This window comes from Eurosta solidaginis, chromosome X, assembly GCF_040869045.1.
Source record: "Eurosta solidaginis isolate ZX-2024a chromosome X, ASM4086904v1, whole genome shotgun sequence".
NCBI classification, from domain to species: Eukaryota; Metazoa; Arthropoda; class Insecta; order Diptera; family Tephritidae; genus Eurosta; species Eurosta solidaginis.
This window is the reverse complement of record NC_090324.1, coordinates 48,295,284-48,311,249: the sequence shown is the minus strand read 5'-3', so window position 1 is coordinate 48,311,249 and position 15,966 is coordinate 48,295,284. Positions and strand designations below refer to the sequence as shown.

The following is a 15,966-nucleotide window of genomic DNA, read 5'->3' as shown; positions in this document are numbered from 1 at the left end:
TGATGCATTCCCTTTAACTCGTGGAAAAACTCCTATGATGGCAAGGAAATATCCCTCTCCCTCACATTCATAATACCTACTCTTCTCCCATAACTGGTTTCCTCTTTTTCGAACATTGTTCAGAATAGGAGGAAAGGGAGAAGTGAAAAAAAACTCACAAGGAATTTTTATTTAGAATACGAGGAATGGGAGAAGGGAATTGGGCTGCTAATATTTTATTACCTTAACGTAATATAGTTTACCATCATACCTTTAAATCCGTTTGGCGTATCAATCTCCGTCATGTGGTGCGCAGGTTCTGTACGTTCCTGTGGTTTGGCTGTAGTAGCATTTGAGGTAGTTGTTTTGTCAACGTTGTTCCACCTGTTAAATTAACTGATTTTGAAATTAAGGTGATTTTAGCTATCGTTACTACCTACTTACCATCATAAATTAATTCCAATCATCGGGTTGCTTGTCTTCGGGTAGAACTGGTAGATACAACAACAACCGCCACAACAGCATCAATCGCCACCACAACAACAACATCAATCACCACCACCCGTTTTTAAATATTTTTCCAAATTGTCACAATCTAATTTGGTGCGACAAAAGATAATGGCACGATCCATTTTATGTTGGTCAATTGCAGATATGCAACATTCGCCTTTAAGTATTTTTAACACCTTCTGATAATGTTTCTGGTGTAGGATTTTGTGGTTGTACATTATCACGAGCATGTACACCATCGGTGCGTATATGTTGTCTTAGATTATGCCAAGTGGTATCTTGTTGAGGGGCGACCATACACACAACGTGGTGTACAGTTTCTGGCACAGCATCTTCACCCTTAAGATCAACCCATGTAGGAAAATGCATTAAACGATCAGCCATCTTTTTCACTTCAAATGCATGAAGTGTAGCCGAGCAGACAACCATTTGTAAACGACGCCCATCGGATGTAATTTTTGGTATTTGCTTGTGAAGACGATCGATTAAATCGGTATAACCCTGTTTTAGCAATGCATCCGCTTCATCCAGAACAAAGAATCTGCAATGTGTCAACGACACAAACCCACTACTAATCATCTCTTCAAGCCGTCCAGGTGTACCGACTACAATATGAACACCTTGTTGTAGTGAAGTTTTCTGCGTTTCTAACTTAACACCACCAATCAGTAATAGCGAACGCACGTCAGGGTTGCTTAAATGCACTCGAAATTTTTCAATGTGATTATTTTAGATTCGGAATGGTTTTTCAAATGTTGGAGCACCCCGAATCCTAAAAGATATTCATAGCAGATAAGACTAAAAGCTATTAAACATAGGTACAAACAGATCTTTTGCCAAGCATGCATATACATATGTCCTTAGCTATAAACACAAGTTACATAAAAGCATATTCAACTGTTGGCTCATCCACAATAATTCGATCAAAACTAAGTCTCGTTAAATCTATTTTGCGAAACTGTCCATCTATAATTAATTCTGAAATCACCCTACCCACAGCAGGCGATTGTTGTAAGCCTAAGCAGGAAAATGCAGTCGCTATAAAAGGATTATCATAGTACGGATGAGCTCCAATAATACCATTTTCATCATAGACATTATAGTCAAAAGAACTCTTCCAACTATCCATAATTTTAGGCGGCTTCGACATTTTCAATCTATGTATTAAGCTTGGTAGTATAATATTTTTAAAATCGTTTTCTTTTAATTTACTTTCACTATCAGATGTCGCAGTTGTACTAAATCCTGCTATATAGTTACCAGTTAGACCGTCTCTTCGAAAATGTGTACCATTGAAATCGACTATACATGGCGTGTTTAAACTTGCAGCTCTATCCAAATCGGCATTAAAACTATAGCCATAGAATTCACGGTGCTGTATGGGCAGTGGAATACGTAGTAATCCACCGGAACCACTACCAATTTTTGCTAGTATTGCAGTGTTTTCCGTATTGTTTTCGGTTGCTATAACACAAATTGCGAATTTAATTGTCCTCAAATCTCCATCTGGCATTTTAACGACTGCCTTGTCTAAAGCATTGTAGGAGGACGCTTTATTTTCACCCTCCACGATAACATCTGATAGATTTTGGAATTCAAAGTCAATTAATTCAGCATTACAAAAATAAGCTTCATATTCTTTAGCTTTGAATCTGAGTCCTAATAGGAAGTTATTTGCATCAAACCATCCGTGTTTTTCGAGTCCTTGACAACTAAGTGCTACGTCATCAGTTTTAACCAGGGGAATTTCGCTCTTAGGCGTTCTGGCGTTAGTAATTCAATACGCGCTCCCAATTCGGTTTGGATTAGTGCCATTTCTTTTAGAGTTTGAGCATTTTTGTTTGATGCCAATGTGAGAAAGCCTTGTGGGTCATAGTTGAGATTAATACCAAGATCCTCTTTTGCATTCATAATAAATTGTGCTCCGAACAGTGACATTTCTATATTTTCAGGTAAATAGAACTGTTGGTGCAATCCACCCACAGGCAAAGTTGAACAAACTCTGCCATCTAAATGCGGTATATCTCTCTCCAAAACCACAACGCTTAGTCCATTACGAGCTTTCTTTTTCAACCAATACGCAATAGAGGCTGCTATGGCTCCTTCACCAATTACAAGAACATCACAATGCGTCTGAAACTCATTTCTTTCTGTTAATGGATTTACGCCGCGAAATCGCGAATCAATTAATTTTTTAGGTGTCGCTTTCCTTTTCAAAAATGGTACAAAATAGCTCTTTATGGAACGCATATCATTTGCGAGAATACCTAGCGTACGTGGGATAGGATGAAGCCTATCATTTTTATTCCTATCATCACTTAAATGACGCATGAAACAAGTGCGATAGTATTTGTTCATATTTAACAGGTTAATGCATGTTCTGCTCTTCATAATTTTCCATGGTGCAATAGCGCCACCAGAAGCAGCAGTTTTGCTAACCTTTCCCCCCTCTAAATCGCGTAACGTTTCCCAAACTATTTGCACAATGGGTAAACAGAAAGCTCCTGTTTTACCAGAACCAGTTTCGGCGGCCAAAAGAGTACCTGAAATGAAATAAAAGAATAAAAATTTAGTAAATTTGTAAAATTATAAAAAAAGGGAACGATACTGGCATACTTATACTTACCCATTACAAGTTTTTCTTCATAGTAAAAATTCATTCAAAATGTATCTATACTCATTTCCATGAATGAATGTCATTTTGAATGAACGAAATCAGGTTGCCACCCGATGACATTTGCTTTTTTCGGTTCTTACGCAGTAAGCACATTGCGCGCGATCCAAAGAATATTACAACTCGGATCCGCGGGATCCAACAAATTCGAGTGTTAATAACCGAACAAAAAATCAACTAACGAAAACCCTGAAGATACCGCCTGGTCTCACTGAAAACACATGCGCCAGGTTGTATTTCGATAGTTTTTTCTGACATTCGGCCGTCTTTTTTTTCTTCCTTCCTTTTTTTGAGGAAAGTTTGTAGTTTGAAAATTTGGGCATAAAGACACAAGGTGAACCACTCGAGACCGAAATAATTGTCGCGGTTTATCTGTGTAAAATTAAAATGTGACACATAAACAAAACATGCCACACTCAATAGTGGTCTCGCTTTCATGCTTGAAATTGTCTTCGCGTATTGAAGTTCCGATAAAGTTTCGTCAGTCCTTTTAGCTTGAAATCCAAGCAAGAATAAAGGAGTGTCCTATATGCTTTCGATACTACAAACAAGGAAGAAATTAAGCTTTTAGGAAAGCCTATACATTTAATGTCGCGTCAGGGCTCAGTCGCGAGCTGTCTCTAAATATCATCACGACATGACCATTATGTATCATTACACTGCAATGGGCAGCACCGCACAGCTGTCTCCTTCCAACGATTGGAAGAATGAACAACTGACAGCTCTACAAATTGCCACACTCGTTAGTGTAGGCTATTCCCGCAGAGTTGTGTTGAAATCAACAAACACACCACAATTTGTGATTCTCACATAACACAGCTGTCTCCTTCCAACGATTGGAAGAATGAACAACTGACAGCTCTACAAATTGCCACACTCGTTAGTGTAGGCTATTCCCGCAGAGTTGTGTTGAAATCAACAAACACACCACAATTTGTGATTCTCACAAAACACAGCTGTCTCCTTCCAACGATTGGAAGAATGAACAACTGACAGCTCTACAAATTGCCACACTCGTTAGTGTAGGCTATTCCCGCAGAGTTGTGTTGAAATCAACAAACACACCACAATTTGTGATTCTCACACAACATGGCCCAAATCAACACAAATAATGTTCCCAGACAGCGAGTAAAGGCCTCTTTACATCTGTCGCACATTTTATCTGCACGACGTCATTTGACTAGTCATTTTACAGGCATTCATAGGTCATATTCATAGCCACATTTGTATCGGCGTGGGTAAGTTTTGTGACCAAATTTTTGTAGGGCAATTACAAGGAGCCGTGAAAATACACGGGTAACTCGTGATACCATCTGCGACACAAATGTAGCGTGCATTACCGCATATTGCCTGTATTAGGCAAACACTAAAGAATATAGTTTGCCTTCAGTCTATATTCAACAATTTGTTAATTTTTACTTATTTTTTTCCCTCACCATTGGTGACTGCTTTCAACATCAGAATTTCGTTATGATGACAATATTTACCAACACTAAAGATACCTTTAGGCGTATCTCGATCAAATTATATGAAATATAACAGTGGTTTCAACCACTACAAACACATCATTACATCGACATAATAACTTCATAAGATTATTCGTTCCACACAACCCTTTATCCCGAGTACGCCAACCACAAGCTCAGCCAATTGAGCTCCTTGTCTCCGCTCATAAGCCACCCAACCTAAGGGCATCTACGAATGTTCTACTAACAATTTGATATTCCAGAATGACCGGATTGTCCCACAAACGCGCAAAGACGGAGGCACGCGGCACCACATTCAGCGTCCCCTGCCGGCTATGTCAAAAGCCACACAGCATAAGGCTCTGCCCGATTTACCGGGGCATGACGAACATGGATCGACTAAAGACGATCATAGATTTCAGATATTGCACAAATTGCCTATCGCCATTCCACCAACGGAAGACATGTCCCAGCGAAGATCGCTGTCATCGGTGCAACGAGCAGCACCACACGTCAACACACCTCGACGACGTTCCACCACCGTCCCACGAGAGTGATGGCGAAGAGAGCTCCGACGGAGCCCTATCCATCCACGTCACCGAACAAACCCTGTGGTGGGAAGCGGACGTCGCCGAGGAAGAGATCGAACGACGGGAAGATCCTACTGCGACACTAGCCACGACACCACAAGGCGGTTCAGGACCACAACGTTTCCGACCGCTCCTACGACACGAGAAGCCTACAAACGTACAACGCGGGGATGGCGGGGAGACACGTCCTTTCCCCCCATCGCACCTCTCTACCGGGGGGCGCCGTGGCGACGCGGAACCGCGTCCGTCCCGCTCGTCACGACGCTCAATTGGTAGGGCGGCCCCGTATAATGCGCGTAACCAAGTAACCACGCTCGCGCGCCAACCAACAACGCCCACCGGCTTCAGAACAGGACGCCTCCGGGAGACGCCTCTAGCAACGACCATCACACGTGCATTCGTAGCCATAGCTCCAACGGCGGTCGTTCGGATAGCAGCAGGAGGGAAGCTCCACGCAGTACGCGCCCTTATCGATCCGTGCGCTCCGAATTCAATCATAGATGCGAATCTCGCAAAGGACCTCGGGTTAGAGCGTACCGGTACGTCCTATCATGTGAAGTGCACGCTTGTTCTGCGAGGGAAATACGGGGTAACGGGAGCCGTGACAACCCAGGCCACAGTGGTGGCGCGATATTCACGGCTTAGTCCGACAGCAACGCTGGATCCATCGGTAGCCACGCCATTCCAATTCATGAAGCTGGCGGATCCAGCTTTCCACCGGTCTACACCTGTCCGGCTCACACTAGGTGCCGACGTCTACGCCAGCCCAATGGTTAGCGGCACACCACCGTCGAACGTCGGCGGGCTGCTGACTCAAGCCACCATATTCGGGTTGGTAGTGTCGGGAGCCCACCAGCAATAATCAGGCATCTGTCCATTCAATAAGTAAAGTGCACTAAAACCAAGCAACCCCACGTACATGACCACTAACGTTTTTTCTCTTTTCATCCACAGTTCAGCGAGGCTGCATTACTGCGAGCATGGATGTCCGCCGGAGAGCGTACTGATGATCCGCCTATACATACATACCATATTTTTTAATTTTAGTTAAGTTTATCCCGCCTTGGGAAGGTTGCTGGCGCACTCACCCAATTTCAAATTGCTCGCCGCAAGGGGGCCGGCATGTTTAGGCCACCAGCCTAAATTTTTCGGACCACCCTAACACGCACATTAGTTTTTATTATTATTACCGGTAACGGCTAACACCAGCCGAAAGCTAACTTTGAAGGGGAAAAACTCAACGAAAGTTAGCTATCGGCGGGTGCCGCGGACTTGTTCGCGGTCTTGGTCTGCCTTTCTATTTTGGAACGTCTAAGAGCCAGCAGCTAGCCCCAGGTGAGTAAGATAAAAACCAACCATTTTATACAGTGCGAGTGTCAGTGAAGTAAGATTTGCAAATAATTATTTTCATTTGTTTTGTGCGAATAACTTTTTCAACTTTGAATTGCCAAGTGCAAGTTTTTTTTATATCTTCGCAATCTAGTGCAAATAACTATTTAAACCTTGAATTGCCAAGAGCCCTTTTTGTGTATTTTCACAATTTGCAATTGCAACAACTTTGCAATATATCTGGTTGGTTGCATTACCATTTATTCCGGGCACGAATGTGTCATTAAACATTCTTTTTATAATAGTGAATCTCCACTTGGTAATCTAAAATAATTCCTCTATTTATAATAGACATAGCAAAAATTTATATTGTTGATGAAATGAATAATAATAATACATTGTAATTACTCGATACTAATTCTCTCTTTTTTATTTCTTTATTTGCGTGCGATCGCGCCCTACGACACGGGTGCCACATTCCCCCCGCAACATTCAGTGTTGCGCCATCTGGTGCAAATCACTGATAATGCTGGATTTTTTGTTTATTGTCAATTACTTTGTTTGACATTCCCAAGTGCTCATGGTTTATTAACAATTGTTTTTGTTTTTATCGGCCTATTGATAAATGATTCAAGGTTCGATTCGAGCTCAAGGCCAGAACAATAATTTTTTTCTAATGATAATTATTGTTATTTTTTAACTTTTCTAAATTTGAAAAATTGTATTTTGTTTTTGGAATAGCAAGTAGACAATTTTTCAGACAACCTGCCATAGCTGCGCAGATAGATCCATTTCGAAGGGTGCTAAGCCTTCATCATCAGTACGCTTTAGGCATGCTGCGCTAACCATTCAGCTATACAGCGGTGTTTGTTTGACTGGCAAATTTGCTACTTCTATTCCTTTTTACCAAATATATTTATTCAGTGTTGCGCCATCTGGTGCAAATCACTGATAATTCTGGATTTTTTGTTTATTGTCAATTACTTTGTTTGACATTCCCAAGTGCTCATGGTTTATTAACAATTGTTTTTGTTTTTATCGGCCTATTGATAAATGATTCAAGGTTCGATTCGAGCTCAAGGCCAGAACAATAATTTTTTTCTAATGATAATTATTGTTATTTTTAAATTTTTCTAAATTTGAAAAATTGTATTTTGTTTTTGGAATAGTAAGTAGAAAATTTTTCAGACAACCTGCCATAGCTGCGCAGATAGATCCATTTCGAAGGGTGCTAAGCCTTCATCATCAGTACGCTTTAGGCATGCTGCGCTAACCATTTAGTTTGTTTGACTGGCAAATTTGCTACTTCTATTCCTTTTTACCAACTATATTTATTCGGTATTGCGCCATCTGGTGTAAATCATTTAGAAAAATTAAAAAATAACAATAATGATCATTAGAAAAAAATTATTGTTCTGGCCTTGAGCTCGAATCGAACCTTGAATCATTTATCAATAGGCCGATAAAAACAAAACCAATTGTTAATAAACCATGAGCACTTGGGAATGTCAAACAAAGTAATTGACCATAAACAAAAAATCCAGCATTATCAGTGATTTGCACCAGATGGCGCAACACTGAATAAATATAGTTGGTAAAAAGAGTAGAAGTAGCAAATTTGCCAGTCAAACAAACCACCGCTGTATAGCTAAATGGTTAGCGCAGCATGCCTAAAGCGTACTGATGATGAAGGCTTAGCACCCTTCGAAATGGATCTATCAGCGCAGCTATGGCAGGTTGTCTGAAAAATTGTCTACTTACTATTCCAAAAACAAAATAAAGTTTTTCAAATTTAGAAAAATAAAAAATAACAATAATTATCATTAGAAAAAAATTATTGTTCTGGCCTTGAGCTCGAATCGAACACTCAGATTAATTACTGGTTAAATCAGCAAAAACTCCATCATAGGACGGTGCTCGTGGCACTTGATCTGTCAAAAGCTTTTGACATAGTCAAACACGGCACGCCACTCCAAGACATAGAAAGCTTACACATTCCCGCTTGTCTAACAAGATGGACCGCTAATTACCTGAGTGGTCGGCAGGCGTCAGTTGAATTTAGGAACGAAACTAGAAAAAATAAACGGGGGTTCCACAGGGTGGTGTCCTATCACCGCTTCTGTTTAATTTTTACATATCAAAACTCCCTTCTCCACCAGAAGGAGTCACAATCATTTCCTATGCTGACGATTGGGCGATTATAGCTACAGGACCTGGCCCTTCAGTTGATGAATTAGATTCTAAAATAAACAGCTATCTCCCCGAACTTTCCGGTTTCTTCACCTCGCGCAACTTGTCATTATCACCGACAAAATTCACGGCCACTCTGTGGAAGGAACAGATATCGTAAATATTGGACGTACGTGTCGATGGTGTCACACCACCGACTGTCAGTCACCCTAAGATCTTAGGGGTAACGTTCGATAATACTCTAACCTTCAAGGCTCATGCCACCGAGATTGTTTCTAAAGTACAAATTCGCAACAAAATCCTCAAGTCGCTTGCCGGCAGCACATGGGGAAAAGATGAAGAAATGTTGCTAATCACGTACAAAGCAATTGACTGGCCGCTCATGAGCTAAGCGTCACCAGTCTGGTTGCCTGGTCTTAAAAATACACACTGGAAAAGGCTACAGGCCTGCCAAAATGCTGCAATCCGAACTGCCACCGGATGTCTCCTTATGACTCCCGAACACCATCTACATATTTAGGTCAAGGAGCTCAATATTAAAGAGCACAATGAAATGCTGAACAAGCAGTTCTTGCTTAATTGTCACAAACAAGGGCAACCTCACAAACAACTGTTTGATTTAGCACCGGCTCCACGGGGATTAAGGGAACATCTCCTAAACCACTATGACGAGATCCGGCACCTGCCAACACTGCCGTTTGATCCACGCAAGCATAGGCAGGCCCTTAGCCAAATCCACACAGAATCGGTAAACGCCTTTGTCAGGACGCACCCGGTGAACCCCGTTATTAACATACAATATCCCACCTTTGCAGAAGAAGAAAGCACACTACCAAGGGAAACACGAATCATCCTGGCCCAACTTCGTTCTGGATACTGTAACAGGTTAAACTCTTAGTTGTCCAGAATCAGCCCCGAAATACGTAATGTATGTCCTGCATGCGATGTGTCCCCACATGACACCAACTATCTTTTTCAATTGTAATGTGGAACCTGCGCCTCTAACCACCCATCTCCCTATGGCCCGCCCCTGTTGTAAAAGCCAGTTTCCTTGGAGTTTTTCCGAGGATCTTGATGACAATTTGTGAGTGGTCGTACCCATTGAGTGGGGCGAAGCACTGTATACAACAACAACAACAACATGTCCACGCTGCGTAGTCGTATTGCCGCCAGTGACACACTGGTTTGCTCAACACAAGGAAGTATATTTATTGATTTACGAGTTATATTTTATAAAAACTAAACTGACTTATTGGGTTTTTACCCATTTGGGGTTTTTCGCCAATACAAAAGTATATTTTTATTAATTTTGACGATCTACTTTAAAAAGATATCCAGTGTGGAAAAAAATCATGTATATCGATTTTGCGCACACGTTCGCATTTTTGGCCGATAGGAATGCCTACAAATTGGAACATCAGCTGACCGCAGGGTTGTTTCTTTTTACCAAGCGAATTTGATTGATATATTGCAATAGTAAGGGGCGTGTTTAGCTGATCCATTACACAGGGAACACCCAGTAAAGATGTACGGGTCCGGTCTGAGCGAAGTTTTTTTCAATGCTTCTTTGCATTCCAGAACACTTCTTGATGAAGTACTGTGTGAGATTAATGCGTTAATCGCAGCCTGACTTGCAATGTATAAATTGACGCGACTGCAGCTTAAGCACTCTTCCTCCAGAATTTCTGCTACTTTCTTCACTGCTATAATTTCCGCCTGAAAAACGTTGCAGTAATCTGGTAATCCTTTGATTTGTTGGGGTCTTGTGCCTCTGGAAATAATTATGGGGTCCGGTTTCTTCCGGTTCTATAGCTCTGGGTGACGATTCGACCTCTGGAGAGGACTGTGTGCCGCGGAGATTTTTTTAAGAATGTTGTTGGTGTGCGTAATCCTGTTGTAAGTAGAAAGCACATTAAGAGGATGGAAAAGGTGGCTAAGGCCAAGACGGAGGCTGAGAGGAATGCGGAGTTGGATAATGTTGTGCAGGAGATAGTGGATAGTGATGATGACTGAGCTCAATATGACGCACCGATGCCGGTTCCGTTGGCTTAGTCAAAAATTGTCTCCAGGCACTCTGCTTGCGGCAATTTTAAAAAATGCAAAACCTTTGAACTACCGCAATTCAGCATCTAACTTGGCCTAGTGCTTTAATTTCGTTGCATCCTTGTCCGCGTTATTAGCTGATGGTACCCACCTCCAACTATTTGTTTTAGAGGACTCCAGAATTCCTCCTATTCGTACAACGCCGAATTGGCTGAATTTGGCGAGAGTGTGAGCGTATCCAGTAGATAACGATCGATAGGTAAAGCTAACTAATCTTTAACAAATTTCGCTAATTTCAGACCCAAATGGCACCCATAACGCGGTATGTAAAACTGATTTAAGTGATGCCACCCTCGATTTCGAAGCGATCAAACAATATTGTAATTCTTCCCCCCCCCCCCCCCCCCCCCCCCCCCCCCCCACACACACATAGTGACTCTTAGATAAGCAGCAGCGCCGTAAGCTACATTGCTTGCATGGCTGCGGCTAGCTAAGGGGTAAGATCGACGTCCCTTTAAATAATTTTCTAAACCAATATTTTTGTTCACGAAAAATTTCAAAGTAAAACATGAAATAATCATTATTTCAATAAAAAATTAAGCTAATATTTAAATAGTCATTATTAAAATACACAAAAGGAGCACATTTAAAAGAAATAAGGAAGTTAAGAAGAATTTATGAAAAGAAGATAGACAGTGCAAAGCGTGTTGCTGAGCACAAACGACTAGGTGCCTGTCCACTTTCGTCGTCAGCCCCTCTTCATCTAGTATGGAGTTCCAGCAACATAAGTATTTGTAAACAGCGACAACAGATTCGGCATAACTTTTATTTGAATCGGCTAGTGACAAACATTTATTACACCAGCAACAAGACCTCTCCTTCTGACAAGTCATTGTTTAATGAACGATTAACGAAAACTATTTTTCTGCAAAATCCAACAGTATTCCATTTAGTAGTTCTTTGCCTAAATTCCCAGCTACCTAAATCAAACAGTATAAATATATATTTTATTATATTTATCCTCTTTGCCTGAATTGCCTTTCTTTTCCCACAATTTAATGATTAGACAATTTATGAATTTCGGCGGTGCATAGCTAGTAGTCGTGGAAATAAACCTATTTAAGTAAATGAAAGATTACATCTTCAGAACCATGTGAATTTGTTATCGGTTCCATAGGAATTTAAAACGTGCTAGTCTTGCATTTAACAGGAAGCTCTGCACCAGGCAAATTTCAGACCGCGGTCTGCATTTTTGCCGCAGAGACGAAAAAAGAAAAAATTCCAAAATCGTGGTTCCCTGCTAAAACGGAAGAAAACTGACAAAATTGACTATTGGACCAAACAGGGTTGGTATGACCATTTTTGGTCCAAATGGATCAAGTGGCAACCGTGAGGCAGATAGACGTTTAAGGCAGAAACATGGATGAGCGTTTTCAACAAATTTGAATAACGATTGAAGAAAAAATATTTATTCATTATTAAAAAAATTTATGTGATGACAAGTTATTTTTTACTCAAGCATTTCTTGAATAATTAATAACGTTTTGTCGTCATTTAAAATGTTCTGATTGATGATTACCGGTCATTCTTAATTTTGTAAATTTTGTAAATACTATGTACAAACAAACACCAAGTTGGCAATTTATACAATTTGGGCAATTTATTAAGCAAATTTATCATATAAAAATTGCCAATTTAAAAAAAATTGCGTAATAAATTGTTTTAAACTGCAAATGCAATCTTGTACAGTGGGCTTAGTGAGTAGATTTAAACGTCAGTTTTACGAAAAAACCCAAATGTCAAAGTCAATAAAAATAAAATAAATCAATATTTTGTTAAAAATTACGGCGGATAACGTAAACGGTGAGTAAATTTTTAATTTTAAAATCCAACCGTGAATCCAAACTTGATTCTATGGCTTTAAATAACAACACTTGTTTAGAAATTTCCATATTTTGAAAATTATTATTTTTTTTTTTTTGACAAATAAATTTTAAACTGAAAACACCTCCAGCTGTCAAATTACTATTGTGTTAGCTAAATTAAGTTGTATAAATACCACTCAAATCAAATCGAAATTGCCTCAATTTATTTATCTGTTTGAAAATAGTGTAAAGGGTTAAGTTCTTATTCATTCTTTAAAAAATATGGGTTTATTGGGAGACATTTCGGGGAGACTCTCGTGGTTCTAGGGGGTCATTTAAGGGTAATTTTAGGATTATTTCAGGGACCCAATCGGGCTCCTCTCATAGACTTTGGGCGTCATCTCGTTGACCTCCCGTGGTTTTTTTTTTTGGCTAATTCGGGATGATTTTGGGGACCCCCTCGGGATATTCCCGGATTATTTGGAGGTCTTTCGGGGACTCCCTATGGATCTTTTAAAGGAAATTTGGGGGTGTTTTGGAGGACACGCTCGGTATACTCCCGGGGATATTTGGGGGGATCATTTCGAAAATCCAAAGGCTATTTTTTTATGTTTTTTGCAGTAACTTCTATTTAGATGTTTTTCGCCATATGAAAGGCTCCCATCGAAAATGGGAGATATTTCCAAATATTTCCCATTACTGTAACTATTTGATATTTCTTTACATAATGAAGCTACTATCTTCGAGTTTGGCACTTATGTTGTCTATATAGAGATTCCCCAATCTAAACTTAAATTCTTACAAGAGGACGTGGCATTTCCGGTTCATTGAAGGATCCATTCATCAGATATCGGTAGTGATATCTTGAGAATGGTTAAAGTTATAAGGATGAAATTTGGCACACATCTTTCATTTACTGATCTGGAAAAAATGACGAGATTCGTGTAATGACCACGCCCACTTTATACATAATAATATAAGAATACGGGTTGCGGACATATATAACGCGATATCTCTGCAATTTATGAATCTACAGCCCTAGCGATTTGTTATAACGAGTTCAAATACCCATTCGGCCTTCTTAGGTGTCTTCAACTTACCGAAAGGGTTAAATTTATATATGGGGTATTCCATCCCATTTCGACCAATTTTGAACCCGACCCCTTTAGAATTGGCTGAAAGTTTTTCTTCTTTTTCTAGCTTACGAAAGACGTTTTTCAGAAGTTTTTCAAATTTTTTCATCCAACTCAAAAAAATTATGAATTTAAAAAAAAAACACCTTTTTTCTTTTCAAAATGCTATAACTTTTTCAAAAATTAACCGTTTGGGATCTTTTTTTTTTAAATTTGTTTTTAAATATACTTTTCGGAAAAAATTCAAAAAAATTTTTAAAGTTTTTTTTTATAATTTTTCAGTTTGTCGAGATTTTTCGAATTTCGCCGTTTTTTTTCATAAAAAACTTCAATCAATTCTGCAATCATCCCCACTAATCCCGGAGTATTTTTTTATTTAATTGAAAAAAAAAAAACTTTAAAAATTTTTTTTGTATTTTTTCCGACAAGTACATATAAAAACACATTTAAAAAAAAAAAAATGATCCCAAACGGTCAATTTTTGAAAAAGTTATACCATTTTGAAAAACACACGGTTTTTTTTTAAATATTTAAAACTTATTTTGAGTTGGAAAACCGTGTTTTTTTCAAAATGCTATAACTTTTTCAAAAATTGACCGTTTGGGATAATTTTTTTTTAAATATGTTTTTAAATTTACTTTTCGGAAAAAATGCAAAAAAAATTGTAAAGTTTTTTTTTCAATTAAATAAAAAAAAAAAAATTCTCGGCCCACTCCGGGATTAGTGGGGATGATTGCAGAATTGATTGAAGTTTTTTATGAGAAAAAAAAGGGCGAAATTCGAAAAATCTCGAAAAACTGAAAAATTACCAAAAAAAAGAACGTTAAAAATTTTTTTGAATTTTTTCCGAAAAGTACATTTAAAAACAAATTTAAAAAAAAAAGTCCCAAACGGTAAATTTTTGATGAAGTTATAGCATTTTGAAAACACAAACGGTGTTTTTTTTTTTTAATTCATAACTTTTTTGAGTTAAATGAAAAAATTTCAAAAACTTCTGAAAAACGTCTTTCGTAAGCTAGAAAAAGATGAAAAACTTTCAGCCAATTCTAAAGGGGTCGGGTTCAAAATTGGTCGAAATGGGATGGAATACCCCATATATATTGGCAAATATTCCATGATGATTTGAAAGAGTGAGGAAATTTACTTTTAATTTTATTTGTCAACGTTTTTTAGACACTTTTGGGAACACGAAGGTTGCAGTAAATTAGCGAGAAAGTATTAGTCCGATCAGACTAATTTCTTATCTCAATATCAGTTTTTAACAATTTTTTTATTATAAATAATTCAGTAATAATTTTTGAATGTTAGGAAGTGTTCTTAAAAAATCAATTCACATTATTTTCAGTCCTAAAAATAAATAAATTATATAAATGTAATGTGTGATAACTTCCGAAGAGATTTTAGGCCGAGCATATCTTCCAATTTGCGTCGTGCTCCTTTTACCTTTTTCTACAAACTGGCGGGACGGGACCTACATGTTTTATTCCGACCCCGAACGGCATCTGCAATGCTGATATTTTTTCACTGAGAAGCCTTTCATGGCCGAAATACACTCCGAGTGCTTGCCACATTACGGCGGAAAGGCGACCCCGCTAAGAAAAACTAATTGGATAATTGAAAAAACTTGTTTCTTAAATTTTTATGTTGCGTTGCCTTGTGCGTGAACCCAGGATCTTCGGTGGGGTAGGTGGAGCACGCTAATACCACACCACGGCGGCCGCCGTCTTACTTTTAATGATATAATATGTACATTAAGGACACGATTAAATACTGTACACGGGCATCAAATTTGCGGAGCACTCTTTGTAGATATAACATAATCATCACAATTCGCATCAGTACCTTCAAATACAGTATTACGTTTTTGGAGATGGCATATAAAAAATTATTTTAATTCTTTGGGTCTTCGTAGAGTAGTCTGAACTGTTACCTCTGTATATCAATTTTCATTGTCTTCATTAGATACCAAATTTAGTATGTGATATCTTTAGATAAAATAGTATTTAATGTTTGTAGTACTTTGCATTATGTTAAATATCAGACATAAGAAATATAAAGAATGTTTAAAAATAAAATTGAAGCATATAAATATTTAAATAATTTATCTATGGAAACACATGATTGACAAATGCTTGCGCATTCTTTTTGACATAAGGAAAGAATCGTAAAGAAAATGAGTTCAGACGT

At 38.7% G+C, this 15,966-nt stretch overlaps 1 protein-coding gene and 1 pseudogene across 1 annotated transcript in view; both read right to left on the bottom strand.

Annotated features, from left to right (window-relative positions):
- LOC137234912 (paired box protein Pax-5-like) overlaps positions 1 to 15,966 on the bottom strand; it is a 2,462,599-nt gene that overhangs the window by 1,803,757 nt on the left and 642,876 nt on the right. The window lies entirely within an intron of this gene.
- Positions 1,367 to 3,119, bottom strand: LOC137234412 (FAD-dependent oxidoreductase domain-containing protein 1-like; annotated as a pseudogene).